The sequence below is a fragment of the Palaemon carinicauda genome, chromosome 9 (assembly GCF_036898095.1).
Source record: "Palaemon carinicauda isolate YSFRI2023 chromosome 9, ASM3689809v2, whole genome shotgun sequence".
Taxonomy (NCBI): domain Eukaryota; kingdom Metazoa; phylum Arthropoda; class Malacostraca; order Decapoda; family Palaemonidae; genus Palaemon; species Palaemon carinicauda.
The window spans coordinates 123,760,198-123,780,731 of record NC_090733.1 but is presented as its reverse complement, the minus strand read 5'-3'; the positions used below and the strand labels follow the sequence as shown (position 1 = coordinate 123,780,731).

At 41.7% G+C, this 20,534-nt stretch overlaps 1 protein-coding gene across 2 annotated transcripts in view; it reads left to right on the top strand.

Annotated features, from left to right (window-relative positions):
• Positions 1-2,458: 2,458 nt before the first annotated feature.
• Positions 2,459-20,534, top strand: part of LOC137647123 (uncharacterized) — a 44,095-nt gene continuing 26,019 nt past the window's right edge. Inside the window, exon 1 of one of the 2 annotated variants that reach the window (XM_068380369.1) lies at positions 2,459-2,592. The gene's annotated coding sequence lies outside the window, so the exon portion shown is untranslated. The remainder of the gene's footprint in view (positions 2,593-20,534) is intronic. The other variant, XM_068380370.1, reaches the window with a different exon arrangement.

The window sequence follows — 20,534 nt, the reverse complement described above, 5'->3', positions numbered from 1 at the left end:
AGGGGAACCCCACTCTCTACAGAACATCCGCTGTCGTTATATCTTGTTCGTTCAAAGAATTCATTTCATATCTCTTATTGCTCATATACTGTTAAATCGTCACTGCCACACGGCTCATGGAATAAGAAAGGCTTCAATTTCCTCTTGAAAGCCTTTATGTCTTCAATCATTCGTATGTCTCGTGGAAGCTTATAGTATAGTCTCAGGGCCGCATATCTAAAGGCTCTGGAGCCTACAGTAGACATAAATCTAGGTTCCAATAATTTGAAACCATCTGTGACTATTCTTGTGTCGACGCAATTTGTTGACTGCGCAATATGTAGCAATTCTCTTTATTATTTTGGACGACCGGTTCTAATAACTTGATGGGTTATTGTACATATTTCAAATTCAATTCTCGCTTTTATCGGCAGCCAGTGTAAATCAATTAGTATAGGGGGATCCTTTCTCTAGGTGGGACACCTTCTATCAGTCTTGCTCCCCTAATTATTATGTTTTGTAATTTCTTCAAGTTATAAATTTGGTGATACATAGTTCAAAGTTGGAGCAAATGCTTTTTTGTTGACCAGGCGGACATGAGTCTTTTTATAGTTTATTTATGACATATTTGTTTTTGATGTTGTTAATAGTTTATATGTGACATGTCTGTTTTGACGTTGTTACTTTTTTAGAATGATTTATTGTTAATTTGTTCTCTTCATTTATTTATTTCCTTATTTCCTTTCCTCACTGGGGTATTTTTCCCTGTTGAAGCCCCCGGGCTTATAGCATCTTGCTTTTCCAACAACAATAATAATAATAATAATAATAGATGGAGTAGCAGTAGTCAATCCTGGTAATGACAGTTTATCACAAGTTTCTTTACAAAATTTTCATCCAGGTACTTTTTTTTATAAAACAAATATTTCTTAGATTATGACCAACTTTTACTACATTATTTATTTGGGCATTTAGAGACAAGATACATTCAAGAAATACACATAGATCAAGAACTTTATTAGATATCGGCACTGAGTCATTATTCACGTTCATTTGAATATCACCCAAACTTCTCACGCTGTTTCTCTTTCCCGCCACCACGAACTCAGTTTTGTTCTCAATGAATTTTAGTTGTTTAATTGTAATCCATTCCCTAACACTATCCAAGATTCGGTTTAGAGTTTAGTAGCGTCATCTATATCATTTATGGAGAAATAAAATTGTGCGTCATCCGCGAATAGTTTGAACTTCACACCATGCCTTTGTGGTGTTTTCGATAGACCAATAGTAGACGAGTGGTGGTTGACACGAATGTTTAAATTTTATAATAATGATGATAAGTAATGACTAACATTCGCATGTGGATATTATCATCATCATCATCATTGTTAATTGGTAAGCTACAACCCTAGTTGGAAAATCAGGATGCTATAAGTCCAATGGCTCCAACAGGGAAAATAGCCCAGTAAGGAAAGGAATTAAGTAAATAAGCTACAAGAGAAGTAATGAGCAATATAAAATATTTTAAGAACAGCAAAAGCATTAAAACAGATCTTTCATATAATAGACTATAAAAACAGAGAAGCTTTGTTGGGATTGGTCCAGAAATTGATTTAGGCACAACAAATTATGCAACCCAGAATTTCAAGAATATTCTTATTTAAATCATGAAAATTGTTTGATTACGAAACCTAATCATTTGAACAAGAACAGTTATACTAATCCATTTTATTGCGTCGCAGACGAAGCAGTCAAACATTTACGTAGTACAGTTTACATTGCGTTCTAAGCACTAAATGTAAATATTGCATAGAATGTGTTTAATATACATTAAGAAAATTCATATTATTTTATAAAAAAGATTAGATTGTTCAAAGTAGTATTATAGTTATAATTTTAGATGATCTTCAAGGTTATAAGCGCTCGCTTTGAAACTATCTGCTCAAACTATTAGCCACTTCTGTAGCCTAAGTAATAAATGTAAATACTGAATGTATCATCAATGTTTTATATGCATAAAAACATTTATATTATTATAATATTTTTCTTAGAGTACTTATAGCAGTTTTATATTCACAATTCTAAATGATTTCTATTAATTCTAAGTGTTCGCTTTAAAACTATCTGCTAAAACACTTAAGTACATTCATAATGTGCATCCATGCACTCGCTCAGTGTTGCCAGCTGTAGGATTTTAACCATGGATTTGGGAATTTATCTCTAGAGTTGAGGATTTTCGGTGTCTGATGGGGATATTCTATACACGTTACTGTGAAGAAGAAACAAAAATGAGTAAACAATTATATCGTTGCAATTAGTTTTCTTGCGGTTATATGAATTGTAGTGAATAATTTCTATATTAGTAAAGCCTACATGATCAGAAGAGAATACATTTGAGAATACATTTGTGGAAATAGGGATTTTTGTGTTGTTTTGGGGATTTTTCTTTATCATGAGTTTTGGGGATTTTTACACTAACCCATCTGGACTGGTAACACTGCGTGACTCGCTTGATTACCGTGTTTGTGTTTACCAACGTTTTTGCAAATCAAGCAAATCCTCGTCTTTTTGTGTTCCGTGAACGAATATTCTTTGTACCTGAAGTAAATTTAGGTAAGGATAGTTGCATTGGCAAGTATAGCCTTTAAATGAGACATCAGCTCAGTGTATAAACCCAATATATAAGCCACACCGGTAGAGGCACCTCCTACCGATAATGGTCTTCCTCTTATTATGGAAATCTAACCACCTTTATTTCATTAATATTGTTTTCTGCGTTATTAGGGATGTTATTAATGATAAAAACTTAATTATACCTGTATTTTGAGTATCATTGATCCAGTATGATCCCGGGCACTGCTTAGGGCTAATTTACCTTAGTCACGTTGTGGTGATCCGTTGAAATTTTGCATGTGTCAGCATTATTCAAACGAGGTTATGTACAGGTTGCTTCTTATTTTATCTGGTTCGGTATGTCTTTCCGCATGAAGCTCTGCATTGAAATCTGCGTATTTTCAGTATTTCAGTTTCAGGCGACGTCCAATATTTAAAATTTCTAATATTTTAATATTCTTTAGCGTTTGTAGTCTATTCTTTAAGATGATTTGAGGATCGGGCCTTTGCATAACGACCGCTCGGGCCTCCTGCACGCGTAAAAAGTGGGAATCTCCTTTCCGTATTCTAGTTCTTAGCCATGGCCGTTGTGCTGCAAAATGCCTTACCTATAGTCAATTTCTTTTAGCGATGCAGATTTGCACCGGCTCGCAGCGGTGCCCTATTAGCTCGGAAAAGTTTCATGATCGCTGATTGGATGGACGAGATAATTCTAACCAATCAGCGATCAGGAAACTTTTCCGAGCTAAAAGGGCACCGCTGCGAGTCGGTGCAAATCTGCCTCGATAAAAGAAATGGACTATAGTTAATCCCTTTACTATACCTCCTGCACACATAAAAATGTGAATCTTTCCATTTTTTAGTTCTTAGCCATGGCCGTTGTGCTGCAAAATCCCTAACCTGATTAATCCTTTCAATATAAGGCTCCGGATCGCCCCCCTCGGTATCTTTATACAAGATATGTCTATCAGGTATACATCCACACTTTATGATAACCTACATTTCCGTGTTTAGGGGGTGTATGTATGATAGCGGCCACCTGTGTATATGATGACCGCTGATTAAGAACATGGCAGTGTAAGGGGGTTGGGGGTTTAGCCCCTCCCCGTTAGTTTAAGTATGTAAGGACTCAGCTTGTAGGTTAGGTTAGGGGGGAATTTTAGAGTAGTTGATGTTCATTTTTTTATACCGTACATGCTGGAGGAAATGGCCGCTGATATACAAAGGCTCCCATGTTTATTTGTTTCACTGCTATTACAGAATAAATTTGTCAAAAGTTTTTATTTTCTATTGTATATTACTCTAAATAAGTACAAAATTCTTTATTCTTTATTGCTAGAATCCCACCCAGCCATTTTTGCATAAAATAGTTTTTCTGCTAGTTGTTCTTGTTTTATTGTGTTCTGATGTTATTGCCTTCTGCAAAAATATATTTTTCCAATTACCACTACCCAACATAACCCCTAATAGTAATGGGGTTAACCTTGGGTGCAAATTAAGTTTTTGGTTTGATAAAAGATAAAGAATTATGGAATGTAATTAGGATTAAAACCATGAAAACAGCAAGAAAACCAACAGAAGAAAGTTTTTTCATGCAAAGGTAAGAGGGTGAAATGATAATGGACTAACTGCCGAAGTTATGTTACGCACCATTTTCTCTTGGGTCCGTTTTCTTTTGAGCCATGTTTTCCATCTAATGCAAACTTCTCTTTTTAACTTGGTCTGATTTTAAAATGTAAATAAATACAAGAGCATCAGCTAACCACCACCCAACCTAAACTAGAAGCCGAATCCTTACTTAGTTTTGAACTTTGCTCCCCCCCCCCTAGTAACCACCTTACACATCCGTAGCCGAACCTTAGGCCGAGACTTGGTTTGCAGTGACTAGCTTAGGCTGAAACTTGCCCTGCAATGACTAGCTTAGACTAAGACTTGGCCTGCAATGACTAGCTTAGGCCGAGACTTGGTTTGCAGTGACTAGCTTAGGCTGAAACTTGGTCTGCAATGGCTAGTTTAGGCTGAGACTTGGTCTGCAATGACTATCTTAGGCTAAGACTTGGCCTGCAATGGCTAGCTTAGACTAAGACTTGGCCTGCAATGACTAGCTTAGACTAAGACTTGGCCTGCAATGACTAGCATAGGCTGAGACTTGATCTGGAGTGACTAACTTAGGCTGTGACTTGGTCTGCAATGACTAGCTTAGACTAAGACTTGGCCTGCAATGACTAGTTTAGGCTGAGACTTGGCCTGCAATGGCTAGTTTAGGCTGAAACTTGGCCTGCAATGACTAGCTTAGACTGAGACTTGGCCTGCAATGACTAGCTTAGACTGAGACTTGATCTGGAGTGACTAACTTAGGCTGTGACTTGGTCTGCAATGACTAGCTTAGACTAAGACTTGGCCTGCAATGACTAGTTTAGGCTGAGACTTGATCTGGAATGACTAGCTGAGGCTGAGACTTGATCCGGAATGACTAACTTAGGCTGTGACTTGGTCTGCAATGACTAACTTAGACTGTGACTTGATCTGGAATGACTAGCTGAGGCTGAGACTTGATCTGGAATGACTAACTTAGGCTGAGACTTGATCTGGAATGACTAACTTAGGCTGTGACTTGGTCTGCAATGACTAGCTTAGGCTGAGACTTAGTCTGTATTGACTTACTTTATTACAGCAGTTAAATTTTGAGTTATCAGAACCAAATGTGTAAACAAGGGTGAGGGTTTACTTTAAAAAAAGCACTTGTTTACAATACTATCCTTGTAATCGCTCGCACTGAAAATGCGCTGGAATTCCTTGGTTTCATCTTTCCAGCTTTACTGTGAAAATTTTCAATATTAATCTTACCCGATGATCATGTAGCTGTCAACTCCGTTGCCCGACAGAAATCTACGGTCGGGATACGCCAGCGATCGCTATACAGGTGGGGGTGTACACAACAGCGCCATCTGTGAGTAGGTACTCAAGTACTTCTTGTCAACAAGAACTCAATTTTTCCTCTGTCGTGCCGCCGGCAAGACCTACTTGGATACGCTGTTGATTCTGGAGTTGTTGTTCACGATTTGGTGATGTATTCACTCTAGAGTTTAGCCTTCGCTATTCAGGAAGCTTTATCATTAGCTTAGCAAGCTTTTGGAATTAATTTGGATTAATTGTTAACGAACTTTGCTAGATTTTGGAATTCCCCCTTGACTACTTCTACAATTCAAGATGTCTGACCAGTCTCAAGTCCCTAAGTACAGGCAGTGTAGCGTTAGGGCTTGTGCTAGGCGTCTTCCGAAGGCCTCTATAGATCCTCACACCGTTTGTTCCAATTGTAGGGGTAAATCCTGTCAATTGGAAGATCGATGTGGGGAATGCGCTGGGCTTTCGGAATTCGATTTTAACGAATTCCTTAAAAATGCACTTAGGTTAGAGAAGGAGAGAATCAGGAGGAGTTCTTCTCGCTCTGTGGATTTTTCCTCTCCCCATGCCCCTCAACCTTTTCCTTCCCCTGTAGTGGTGACTCCCGAACCTGCTACTAGTGCTCAGCCATCCATGGCGGATATGATGCGTGCCATTCAGGCTCTCGGTGACAGAGTGGAGTCATTGGCTAATGACCGTAATCAGCTTTTGGCAGATGTCAAAGAGCTGAAAGCGAAAAGTGCAGTGGGAAGTGTTATCAGTGCTAGTGATGTGAAAAGTGTCAGTGTCAGTGTTGCGCATGAGGGTACATCTGTGCGTGCCAGTCGTCCTCCCAGTCCGGGACCTCTTGCAAGCTCCCAAGCCCAGGGGAGAAGCAATGTCGAAGGACCAAAGGGTTCGGCAGGCCTTGATCAGCGCACGGATGTATCCTCAGTGGTTGCGGACGTATCTGTCAAAGATCGTCCCATCCACAAACAGACGAATGAGCCCTTACATTCCTCGTCTGTGGAAGAAGTTTCCAGGAGGAAACGATGGACCAAGGTTTCACGACCGCTCAAACGTAAGGTCCCTTCCGAGCGAGTCCAACGGCCCAGGTGTAGCCACTGGGTCAGTTCGGACTCGCCGCAGTCTTCCGATGACTGCTCACCTCCCAAGAGAGGTAGAGTGGTTCCACAACAGGCTACTGCTCCGTCTGTTGCTGCTCCAACCACGGTAGACCCTAAGTGGTCCATGCTGCAGACTATGCAGTCTCAGCTTGCGGCATTCATGCAGGAGTATCATGCTGAGAAGGTTGACACTGCACCTGTTAACCTACAACCCGCCGAGGTTGTGCGCTCAGCAGATACTGCGGCTGTCTGCTCCCACACTCCACCTGTGAGAGCTCCACCACCGATGCGCAGTCCACTCTGCCAGACGCATGTTCTTGTCGCACCATCCGTTGACATGCGTGAGCTACCGCATCAGCAGTGGAAGGTGCTGTAGAGCTGCCGGGTTCTGACACTATGCGGCATACTCCGCAACCCATGCGGCATGCTCCGCATACCATACAGCATGCTCCGCATACCTTACAGCATGCTCCGCAACCCACCGCAACCCCTCCCACGCTCCAGCACTCTGCTTTTGTTGTTGCCAGCTCGCAGACTGACCAGCAGCGCCATGATGTTGGATCCGCAGCAGCTACGCATGCACCCGTACTGCCGGATTCAGCCGTTCAGCTTTCTGCTCTGCCTTTGCCACTTCCTACTCAGCTTTCGGATGATGGAGTATCAGATGACGAAGCTGCACATTTGGATGAACCGCACTCCGACTTTGAAGGGCCCAAGTCTACGCCTCCCTCCTTAGACTTTCGTAAAGTCCTTGCCTTGTTCAGGGACTTGTATCCTGAACAGTTTGTGTCTGCAACCCCTCGCTCTCCTCCCTCCGAGTTTGCTCTGGGCATGCAGTCTGCTGCTCCTGCCTTCACCAAGCTTGTTCTCGCACGCTCATCCAAGAGAGCTTTGAGGGTTATGGGAGAGTGGTTGCAGTCCAAGAAGCAACTGGGAAAGACTGCTTTCATCTTTCCTCCTACCAAGCTTGCTTCCAAGTCGAGCGTCTGGTATGCCACGGGAGAGGAACCCGGCTTGGGAGTTCCTGCCTCTGCCCAGGGCGACTTCTCAAGTCTGGTTGACTCTCCCCGCAGGCTGGCTATGAGACGATCGAAGATCTGCTGGTCCTTTTCTGACTTGGATCATCTGTTGAAGGGAGTCTTTCGTGCCTTCGAGATCTTCAACTTTCTCGATTGGTGTTTGGGAGCCTTAAGCAGAAAGACTTCCCCTTCGGATAAGGACTCTGCCATGCTGATCATGTCTAGCATGGACAAAGCCATTCGGGATGGGTCTGGTGAGCTTGCGGCTTCGTACGTGTCGGGAGTGCTTAAGAAGAGAGAACATCTTTGCTCCTTCTTATCGGCTGGTATCACTCCTTGCCAGAAGTCAGAGTTGTTGTTTGCTCCTCTCTCCAAGTGTCTGTTTCCGGAGGAGCTGATCAAGGGGATGGCTGCCTCCCTTATCCAGAAGGATACCCATGATCTTATGGCATCTTCCGCACGTAAGGCTAAAACCTTACCTTCCGTGCCTAGACCCTTCCGCCCTGCAGCAGTAGACACACCTGCTACTAGGTTCATCCCGCCCTTTCGTGGCAGAACCTCCAGCAGAGGAGGTACCCGTGCCGACAGTCACCGTGGCAAATCCAAGAAGGGTTCCAAGTCCGCAAAAGGCAAGTTCTGACTGCCTTACTCTCCAGACAGCAGTGGGAGCCAGACTCAAGACCTTCTGGCAAGCTTGGGAGAGCAGAGGTGCAGACGCTCAGTCTGTGAAGTGGCTAAGAGAGGGGTACAGAATTCCGTTCTGCCGCAGTCCCCCTCTAGCTACATCTCCCATCAACCTCTCTCCCAACTACAAGGAGAAGGACAAGAGGCTAGCGTTGCAACAAGAAGTGTCGCTCTTGCTACAAAAGGAAGCGGTGGTCATAGTCCGGGATCATCAATCCCCGGGCTTCTACAACCGTCTCTTCCTGGTAGCGAAGAAGACAGGAGGTTGGAGACCGGTGCTGGACGTCAGTGCTCTCAATGCTTTTGTCACCAAGCAGACGTTCACGATGGAGACGACGAAGTCGGTCCTAGCAGCGGTCAGGAAGGAGGACTGGATGGTCTCGTTAGACCTGAAAGACGCGTACTTTCACGTCCCCATCCATCCAGACTCCCAACCTTTCCTAAGGTTCGTCTTTGGAAAGGTTGTGTACCAGTTCCAAGCCCTGTGCTTTGGCCTAAGCACGGCACCTCTTGTGTTTTCCAGACTGATGAGGAATATTGCCAAATTCCTTCACTTGGCAGACATCAGAGCCTCCCTCTATTTGGACGACTGGCTTTTAAGAGCTCCAACAAGTCGTCGCTGTCTGGAGAATCTCAGATGGACTATGGATCTGACCAAGGAATTGGGCCTCCTGGTCAATATAGAGAAGTCCCAGCTCGTCCCATCCCAGACCATTGTCTATCTAGGTATGGAGATTCAGAGTCGAGCTTTTCGGGCTTTTCCGTCGACCCCAAGGATCAATCAAGCCCTAGAATGCATCCAGAGCATGCTGAGAAGGAACCGATGTTCGGTCAGGCAGTGGATGAGTCTAACAGGGACACTATCATCGCTGGCCCAGTTCATCGAGTTAGGGAGACTCCACCTCCGCCCCCTTCAGTATCATCTAGCTGCTCACTGGAGAAAGGACATGACGCTAGAGGCGGTCTCAGTGCCTGTTTCCGAAGAGATGAGGTCTATGCTAACGTGGTGAAAGAACAGCATTCTTCTCAAGGAAGGTCTGCCATTAGCTGTTCAGACCCCCGACCACCGTCTCTTCTCGGACGCATCGGACACGGGCTGGGGTACGATACTGGACGGACAGGAATGCTCGGGCACGTGGAATCAGGAGCAAAGGACACTTCACATCAATTGCAAGGAGTTGTTGGCAGTTCATCTGGCCTTGATAAACTTCAAGTCCCTCCAGCTAAACAAGGTGGTGGAGGTGAACTCCGACAACACCACAGCCTTGGCTTACATCTCCAAGCAAGGAGGGACTCATTAGAGGAAGTTGTTCGAGATCGCAAGGGACCTCCTCATTTGGTCAAAAGATCGAAAGCTTTCGCTGGTAACGAGGTTCATTCAGGTCGATATGAATGTCATGGCAGATCGCCTCAGCCGGAAGGGTCAGGTCATCCCCACAGAGTGGACCCTTCACAAGAATGTTTGCAGCAGACTATGGGCCCTGTGGGGTCAGCCCACCATAGATCTATTCGCTACCTCGATGACCAAGAGGCTCCCGATGTATTGTTCTCCGATTCCAGACCCAGCAGCAGTTCACGTGGATGCCTTTCTGCTGGATTGGTCCCATCTCGACCTGTATGCGTTCCCGCCGTTCAAGATTGTCAACAGGGTACTTCAGAAGTTCGCCTCGCACGAAGGGACACGGTTGACGTTGGTTGCTCCCCTCTGGCCCGCGAGAGAATGGTTCACCGAGGTACTGCAATGGCTAGTGGACGTTCCCAGGACTCTTCCTCTAAGAGTGGACCTTCTGCGTCAACCTCACGTAAAGAAGGTACACCCAAACCTCCACGCTCTTCGTCTGACTACCTTCAGACTATCGAAAGACTCTCAAGAGCTAGAGGCTTTTCGAAGGAGGCAGCCAGAGCGATTGCCAGAGCAAGGAGGACATCCACTCTCAGAGTCTATCAGTCTAAATGGGAAGTCTTCCGAAGCTGGTGCAAGGCGAATGCAGTTCCCTCAACCAGTACCACTGTAACCCAGATTGCTGACTTCCTGTTACATCTAAGGAACGTAAGATCCCTTTCAGCTCCTACGATCAAGGGTTACAGGAGTATGTTGGCAGCGGTCTTCCGCCACAGAGGCTTGGATCTTTCCACCAACAAAGATCTGCAGGACCTCCTTAGGTCTTTTGAGACCTCAAAGGAACGTCGGTTGTCCACACCAGGCTGGAACCTAGACGTGGTTTTAAGGTTCCTAATGTCATCAAGATTTGAACCGCTCCAATCAGCCTCTTTTAAGGACCTCACATTAAAAACTCTTTTCCTCGTCTGCTTAGCAACAGCTAAAAGAGTCAGTGAGATCCACGCCTTCAGCAGGAACATAGGTTTTACATCTGAAACGGCTACATGTTCCTTGCAGCTCGGTTTTTTGGCTAAAAACGAGCTTCCTTCCCGTCCTTGGCCTAAGTCGTTCGAGATCCCAAGCCTGTCCAACTTGGTGGGGAACGAACTAGAGAGAGTACTTTGCCCAGTAAGAGCTCTTAAGTACTATTTAAGACGGTCAAAGCCATTACGAGGACAATCAGAAGCTTTATGGTGTGCTATCAAGAAGCCTTCTCTTCCGATGTCTAAGAACGCAGTTTCTTACTACATCAGGCTTCTGATTAGAGAAGCACATTCTCATCTGAAGGAAGAAGACCTTGCTTTGCTGAAGGTAAGGACACATGAAGTTAGAGCTGTCGCTACTTCAGTGGCCTTCAAACAGAACCGTTCTCTGCAGAGTGTTATGGATGCAACCTATTGGAGAAGCAAGTCAGTGTTCGCATCATTCTATCTCAAAGATGTCCAGTCTCTTTACGAGAACTGCTACACCCTGGGACCATTCGTAGCAGCGAGTGCAGTAGTAGGTGAGGGCTCAGCCACTACATTCCCATAATCCCATAACCTTTTTAATCTTTCTCTTGAATACTTTTTATTGTTGTCTTTTGGGTTGTACGGAAGGCTAAGAAGCCTTCCGCATCCTGGTTGATTTGGCGGGTGGTCAAATTCTTTCTTGAGAAGCGCCTAGGTTAGAGGTTGTGATGAGGTCCTTTAGTATGGGTTGCAGCCCTTTATACTTCAGCACCTAGGAGTCGTTCAGCATCCTAAGAGGACCGCTAGGCTCAGTAAGGAAGACGTACTTAAAAAAGGCAGAGTAATAGTTCAAGTCGACTTCCTTACCAGGTACTTATTTATTTTATGTTTGTTATTTTGAATAACTGCTAAAATGAAATACGGGATACTTAGCTTCTTTGTTAACATGTATGCTGGTCTCCACCCACCACCCTGGGTGTGAATCAGCTACATGATCATCGGGTAAGATTAATATTGAAAAATGTTATTTTCATTAGTAAAATAAATTTTTGAATATACTTACCCGATGATCATGAATTTAAGGACCCGCCCTTCCTCCCCATAGAGAACCAGTGGACCGAGGAGAAAATTGAGTTCTTGTTGACAAGAAGTACTTGAGTACCTACTCACAGATGGCGCTTTTGTGTACACCCCCACCTGTATAGCGATCGCTGGCGTATCCCGACCGTAGATTTCTGTCGGGCAACGGAGTTGACAGCTACATGATCATCGGGTAAGTATATTCAAAAATTTATTTTACTAATGAAAATAACATTTCTGTAATTGATTTATAAGGACAAAGTGGTTAAATAATAAGGAATAGATGCAGTGGAAGAACATTCCAATAATTTTTTCCACAAAGCCACAGAAGTAAAACTTTTTACATTGTTTTTTATTATTATTATTATTATTATTAGGATCTAAGCTACGACCCTAGTTGGTAAAGCAGTGTGCAACAGGCCCAAGGGCTTCAACAGGGAAAATTGCCGAGCAAGGAAAGGAAATAAATAAACTAATGTATATATGGGAAGTAATTAGTAAAAAATAGAAACATCTTGAGATCAGTAACATCGTTAAAAATAGACCTGTCATATATAAACCACGCAGAGGGACTCGAGTCAACCTGTTCAAAATAAAAACGTGCTGAAAGTTTAAACTACATCAGTTTCAAAAGAACATTAATGGCTAGGAAATGTAATACCTTTTTTCCATTACTGTATAGTTACCAGTATTTTTTTTTTTAATCTTTTTCCACTTTTTAATTCTGTATACTGTGATTAATTTTTTGTTAAAAGCTTTTACAATAATAAAGTTTATTTACGTTACACAAAACCATTGGATAAATGGTTCAAATATCTATAATGAAATGAGTTGACTGCTCTTAATCTCTTGACAGGCTCTATTCTGTAATTCCTCCTTATCTATGGTAAGCAGCGCTTCTAGTCTTGGGTAGTGCCATAGCCTCAATACCATGGCCTTCCACTGTCTTGGGTTAAGAGTTCTCTTGCTTGAGGGTGCACTCAGGCACACTATTCTATCTTATTTCTCTTCCTCTTGTTTTGTTAAAGTTTTTATAGTTTATACAGGAGATATTTATTTTAATGTTACTCTTCTTAAAATATTCTATTTTTCCTTGTTTCCCTTCCTCACTTGTCTATTTTCCCTGTTGGAGCCCCTGGGCTCATAGCATCTTTCTTTTCCAAGTAGGGTTGTAGCTTAGCTAATGATAATAATAATAATAGGGTATTTATGGTGCAATGATCTAAATACTTTAGGTACTGTACAATATTTGTATATATTAGCATTTATGAAATATTTTGTGAATGATGAAATTGTTTTCATAGTAATTCACTTTTTATCATCAAGAAAATGTCTATGATTTGTATGTTAAAATTGAAATGTGTAAAAGAAAAAGTATTTTACCATCATAGACAATGTTTTCATTGTGCTCTTTAATGATAGTATATGTTAACGAGATGTTTTCGAGTCTAGGCTATATAAAATTTTGTTTGCACTAAATTTCTAATAAAACCAGTTAGCTTTATGTAAAAGGCATAGTGCATGTTAGAAATTGATAGCAAGATTCCGTATATACACAGCAGTGACAGGTAGTGTAAAGTGAAGTTTTGGATGGAGGTAAACTGGGGTCAGGGTGGTTTGACTGATAAAACAGCCATGATTGATAAATAGCAATTAAGGAAGGCCCTTAAGATAACTCCCAGTGATGAAAGGCATACAGAATACTCTTATGTTAGGTTCCTATAGTCTCCCATGTTGTAAAATCCAAATTGCTACCCATGCATGATGCTACGTCTATTTTCCTTGTCATCTCGTTCAAGTCAATGGGCTTACCCCAGTATTTCAAATAGTAAGCAATTATCATATATTAGAATTGGGTAACAGGTGGTGTTGGTTTTCATTAAACTCTGCAGTACAATAGTTGACTTTCAATTGTTCTTACACTGTTGCAAACTTATTTGTGCCTACACTGTATACAAACCCTAAGTTCTTTACAGTAGAAGAAATCAATGCTAGCTGACATACGGCTATAAGACTTTTAACGTGGTGTAAACAACCAGCTTGTTGTTAACCATTGGTAGCAGGGAGAGACCCCTCCCCAACTCACTCATAACTTTTTTACTTTGATCTCAGCCGTGGTCGAAGACAGACATCTTTTTGTGTTAACTGACTTTTAGCTAAATTTTAGAAACTTAACCTTTTTTCAGGTGTGACTGTGCTTGAGGGTGTAGTATATGCATTTGCCCAGGCAAGGCTGGCCACTACTGCAATACGTTCATGTCCCAGGGACACGTAGCCTCTCCGTCTTTGTCCTGCATGCAGCGGACACTCCTGCACGCAGGCTTTCCCTTCCCCAGAATGTAGGAAGTGGCCATCCTCCAAGTGGCAGCGGTATGGCAGGAAGAAGTCAGAAAGGGCTTCTTTGCCTACGGTGTCTACCTCCTTAAAGACAGGCTACTGGAGGTGTTGGCAATGGGTGGAGAGTAGGAGAGGATTTCCGCTTCTGCTATGGTTGGTCTTGGCCTTTCCGCCTATATAGCTGACAGGAGCGAGTTTCTCCTATGCAGTCTTTGTCCTCCGTGGTTCCTCGCCCACTGGAGGTTCCACAGGGTGGTTCATGCCACAGAGTTCCCCCTCAGGGCTTTCTCCCTCTACTGGAAGTGCTCCAGCAGGAAGATTCGTCTTCCTTCTCCTTCTGTGCTTACTGATCTTAGGTGGCCTCCCTCCCTAGTAAGCATGAGAGGTTGCCTCTGCCAGAAAGTGCCACTCCCCTGGCAGTGCAGAAGCAAGAGCCTGTTTCAACGCCTCCCCCTTAGCTCTCCCAAGCAGAGCTACAAGTAGTCTTGACAATTGTCCTGTAACGCAGTGCATTTGCGTAGCTGTTGTCTTGCGAGACTCTTATAGTCAGCGAGGGACTCCTGTAGTCGTCTGTGAGCTGAATTACTTGTAGTAACTCGCCAAGCTATATCTTCATAAGAGCTTGCCAGAGAAGTTGGCGAGCACAACAGCCCACCTACCCATTCCTTTTAAACCTCTACTATGTGTCACTCACAAACAGGTGAGTGCAAGTTACCCTACCAGATAATTTGCGAGTCACAGGCTAGCAATTTTCCAACGTACACTTGCAAGGCGAGTGTCGAGCGATCTCGCTCACAGGTTACGGTGCTTCGTCTAGGGCACGATGGCTTGTGGCCACCTGTTTGTGGTTATGGGGGAGGTCTTTTCAGACCTATGTCTTTCTCCCATCTAAGTTCACGCTCCTGGACAGCGGCATTCCTTCAGTGGACCTTTAGTGCAGGACGTGTCTTGTGAGACTCCTGCAGGATATACTGAGAACAGTGGTTTCCATATTTCCTGCTATCCATGCATGATGCTACGTCTATTTTTCTTCTCATTTCGTTTAGGTCAATTTACGGAAGTATCTTGCCTTACCCCAGTATTTCAGATAGTGGACACTATCATCTATTAAAATTGTGTAACAGTGGGTGTTGGTTTTCATTAAACTCTGCAGTACGGTACAATAGTTGATTTACCATTGTTCTTACACTTATGCAAACTTGTTATTTATGCCTGCACTACACAAACCCTAAGTTCTTTACAGGCCACCTGTTTGTGATTGAGGGGAGATGTTTTCAGACCTATGTCTTGCGATCGTCCAGGTTCACGCTCCCGCACAGGGGCATTCCTTCAGTGGATATTGAGCGCAGGACGTTTCTTGTGAGACTCCTGCAGGAGATACTGAGAGCAGTGGTTTCCATCTTTCCTGCTCCTCAGGTACCTTTGACAAACCTGATCGTATCTGAACCGGGCAAATGGGATGTACTCCACGGGGACTCTTCTGACCGGAGATTGCGTTATGCGGCTGACACCAGCAACCCAATTCTGTCTTAGGGTCCCAGCGCCATATTGGTTGGTGCCACCAGTGCTGTCTTTTACTCTCGCCAGTCGCCGTATTCCTTTTTCTTCTGTAAATTCATCACATTGAGCCCGGGGTGTGTGAGGAGCACTTCTAGGTGGCAACATCACCAAAAGCCATTGAGAGTGCATTCCAAACCAGCGGAGGTTTACTCCGAGTGGGAGATGTTGGAATTGGTACCCATCAAACCAACCCTTTACAGACATACAAGGCAGGCCACTCCTCCACTTAGTGACATTTTCCACCCCAGGGCTCATAGGGAATTGAGCTTGTTTGTTGAGTTGTACAGGCTCTTGCCTATTGTTATTGTTCATCCCTCTACCTCAGAGGCACCTTCCAGCTTCGTGCCAGCACCATCGAAGCTGATTTAACTCTCCGAGCAGCAGAGGCGTATTTTAGCGATTTTGTCTGCAATCCTGGGGAAAGTTTTCAGCCAGTTGAAGGGACTTCCACCCACCGTAGTGCGAGTCTCTTATTGTGAAGAATGTAGGGTTACACTTACTTTTACCTGTCATCACTCAACCCCCAGGGAAAAGTTCCGACTGTGATCAAAGTGAGAAAGATATGAGTGAGGTGGGGGGTTGTTGCTTCACCTGATTATCACTGGTTAACTACCGGCTGGTTGTTTACACCTCGTTAAAAGTTTTTATAGTTGTATGTCAACTAGTGCTGATTTCTTCTATTGTAAAGAACTACAGGTTTGTATACTGTAGTTTAGAAAAATACAAATTACTCTATATTAAGATTTTTGTAAGTTTAGAACGGTTATTCCTGGCTTTTGGTAGTCCATCCAAATTGAGGTAATTTCCAGGAATGCTATTCCTATGTGTTGGTTGGTCGTTGAAGACTAAGCTTAGGGAGATTCCCTCCTTGGTGAATATATTTCACTTTGCATATTCTTAATGTTTGCAGATTAAATTTTTCCATCATATAGGAAGGAGATTATGCCAGTTAATAATGTTTATGGAATTATTTTTCTCATTTATAACAACAGCATTGCTTATATATTACTCTTTGAGTACTGTAAGTCTGTAATTTTATCATCATAGGTATTGTAGCGTATTCTTATACTGTACTGTATTTTATTTCAGATCATATTTTTCTTGGCTTGTATTACTGTAATGAAGCCCTGTTTTTGGATGGTGTTTTCCGTGTACTGTACATGTTTCTATCTGACATGGGACTACAGTATACTGTACTAAACTTTTTCATTGGATTCAACTTGTCTAATTCCTTTATTTTACCCCGTTTGAGTAATCTCTGTAATGTATGTTTCTATATTGAGAAGTCTCATTAAGAATGATCATACTTTGTTGATAAAAGGTAATGTTTAGGTTGGTGAAAAATGTAAGTGGCACTGTGGCAAATGTTACTTTTACTTCATTTGCATCATCGCGTCGTTTAATTACGTAATGCCACTTGTGTAAGTAACTTTCATGATTGATGAAATAGTCAGTCCGATATATTTTATTTGAATTGGTGAAAAGGTAATTACAGTTTTATGATTAAGTCAGTCATGACTAATGATGTCGCAGGGTTTACGTCAGACACGACTAGTGATGTTGCAGGGTGGAGTGGCATGAGGTTACATACGAAGGTTTTGTTTAACTTTTTGAGGCTATTCTTTTTCTTGAATGAATTGTAGAGAATTTAATCTGTTAGTGACACTTCATGCACTCGAAACTAAAATAGGATTCTGGTATTAGACGAGAACACTTGAAAGCTGTTCTACGGGTGACTGGCAAACGTTCCAAAATGGTTGAGGTCTTGGTATGTGTTATGGAACCTATTGTGTAAGTAGAAACTGAATTGTAATCAATGTCGTGACACATCTGTTAGTGAGAAGGCTTTACAAACACCAGCATTGCAGACAACAATAGGACAAAACTTGTCAGTCTGTCAAGAAGTTAATGCTGATAGTCAGCACTGGAAGCCTTGTAAGCTGGGTAGCCTGTACTTCTGGTGAGGAAATGTAAAGACTACAGTATTGTCAAAAGAAGTGAACATCGTTTCTTCCTCCCTCCTTGTTGTAACTAGCGGACATGTAAAGTTATAATTACAGTGCCTGGTTTCTCATGATACTAAATGATCATTTGCCATGGAGTGAGGTACTTGTGTATATATTTTCATTACATTCAGGTTCTTAGGTAAGACTCTTCATATCCCTCCTTAGTTGTTCCTTTATTATCACTTGATATCACAGTGTAGTTTGAGATGGAGTAATATTTCCGGGGTCTCCTCCTTAGTGCATTGTGGATAAAACAAGCTAGGTCGGGTTAGTGAACCAAGGGGGGGGGGGGTTAAGCCTATTGGGGGGGATTCTCTAGTCGTGGGAGCTGAAGCTACAGGTTATCTCCTAAAGAGTGGTTTGCGGTAAGTATTTCAGGAAAAATACAATCTTCGTAGAAATTGTCACATTTTACTCCTTTGGTCTTGCAATGGTGATCTGAGCAACTATTTTAATCCAGCTTGGTGAAACATAGACTTCCGTAAGATAATGTTATACATGTAGTAAGGTAGAAGAGGCGCATTTTAAGAATTTGATCAACACTAATTTGGCAGTTATTCTATCCTTCAAAGAAACGAGTAACAGTGATATTCTTTTGGAGTAGTGGCTAGTTTTGTGGTATTTCTAACCGCATTTAGTTGCTTCATAAATTCTAACTCTTGGGGTATGATTAGGAATTTAAGATGGAATAAAATATTAATGTGGTGATGTACAGTACATCAATGACATTAAAAGATATGCTGTGTCTTTTAAAAGATCACTCAACGGAATTTAGCCAGTGACTTGCATCGTGATACACACTTTTGAAAGCCAGTTGTACTGCATGTGGTTGTGTGTGATCTAGTGACTGGGTTTTCAAGATTAAATCTAAATGTCATTACTTTTTTTTTCATAATGGTGCCTGCAAGGAAATTCCCCATTCTATTGTGCCTGTTGCATGCTAAAACAGCTCAATGTACAGTTGTACACATAAATTCAAGTCACACCCTTACTGTGTGGAGAGTAACCAAACAAGAGTGTGTAGTGAGAGGCGGCGAGGATACACACAGGGACTAGCCGAGCAATAAGGGTGTGACAATGATGCATCTCCTCAGAATGATTATGTACTAGGAATTCCTGTGGCCGACTGTACTTTACTTGTTGTCACTTACTTGAGCCAGGCTGCTAGTGTTCTTCAATTTCTTCCCATGAGCAATATAAGGCAAGGTGGAGTTTCATGTATTGCTTCCATATCAGTGTCAAAGGAAGACCCCCTTATAATCCAAGAATTTGGAATGTTTGGATGCATGCCATATATTTCTTCCTTTTCCTTTTCTATCAGTTAATAGGGAAGAATAGTATATTTTTTATGACATTTTCATTTGTATGTAAAACCATTGAATTACCTCAGAAATATTAATGTTTTTACAAATTTATTAAAATCAAGCTAGGGAACTTCATTGAGGAATTTTTTTACTAATTTTTGATTATTGAAATAGTAATCCACAAGTATGTCGACAGAATCACAGAACTATTTACTTGTTACACGTATACTGAGGCAGAGAGAGATTGAGACAGACATACAAAAATAGACATAAATATTCAATGTTTTACTAGCGATGACAGCACATCAAAACTGCCTAATGTTGTAGACTCTGGATGTAGAAGACATGTTAACTTAAACTAAATTAATTTTACATTACAGTGAAGTAGACAAGTTGCTTCTCAGTATCTTCTTAAATGGATGAAAGTAAAGTATAGTGATGATCTTAATATTAGCCAACTGACAGTTTAAGAATTATTATTAAAATAGAGTACTAACCATTTTCCTACTAGTGTTATTACATCTGTTTTAAAGGTTACCTCAATTAAGAACATCTGTAAGAAGTAGGTATTTTCTTTTCCAGGAGGGGAAGGAATGCCCCATAGGGTGGTACAGAGATTCTGTTATTTAAGAAGAGTACATACTGGTACTTATCAAAATGTTTTGAAGTGCTCAGTAACTTCTAACTTCCAAAGAATATAATGCCTATACCATATGTAAAAAAGAGACAAAATATAAGCCACTAAATAATAAATGAACATGAAATACTGTACACTAAAAGTGTCCTTAACTGCTAATAAAGAGAAAAGAAAGAAATATGTCCGAAAGGCAATTCAAACCCGAAATTGTGGAAGGGCTCAATACAAACGAATAAATAAGACTCAAGATAATCTAGCTGCTATACATTACAGCATAGAAATTCTAAGGTATATTGTTTATCGAGGAAAATGAAATTGGCACGTGTATGGCAATATCACATTTGTTAAAGCATCAAAACAACAGCCAACAGTTGCACAATAATAGAAGAAGTATAGCTATGTAGTTAGTGTGTGCATAAGCAGGCTTATTATACATATTAAGCAAGGCATATTTGAACTAAGGGAATGCTGAATGCCCCTATCTGGCTATGTATACCCCTTTTCTTGCTTGTTTTCTTATTTTAAGGTTTAGATTGATAGATTAATATTTTTTTTTGCATTGCTATTATTATTATTGTTATTATTATTATTATTATTATTATTATTATTATTATTATTATTATTATTATTATTATTAGCTAAGCTACAACCCCAGTTGAAAAGCAGGATGCTATAAGCCCTAATTCTTAAACAGGGAATCTAGCCCATTGAGGAAAGGAAATAAATAAACTACTGTATATGAAAAGTAATGAAAAAAGAATATAAAGTATTTTCAGATCTGCAACAACTAATGTGTGTTGTATAAAAACACTCGCAGCAGATTTAAACTTATGAAGTTCCACCGATTCAACAGCTAAGTTAAGAAGATCATTCTAAAATCTGGTCACAGCTGGAATAAAATTCTATAGTACTGTGTAGTGTTGAGCCTTATGATGGAGAAGGCAAGACTATTAAAGGAGAGGAAGTAGGAGGCA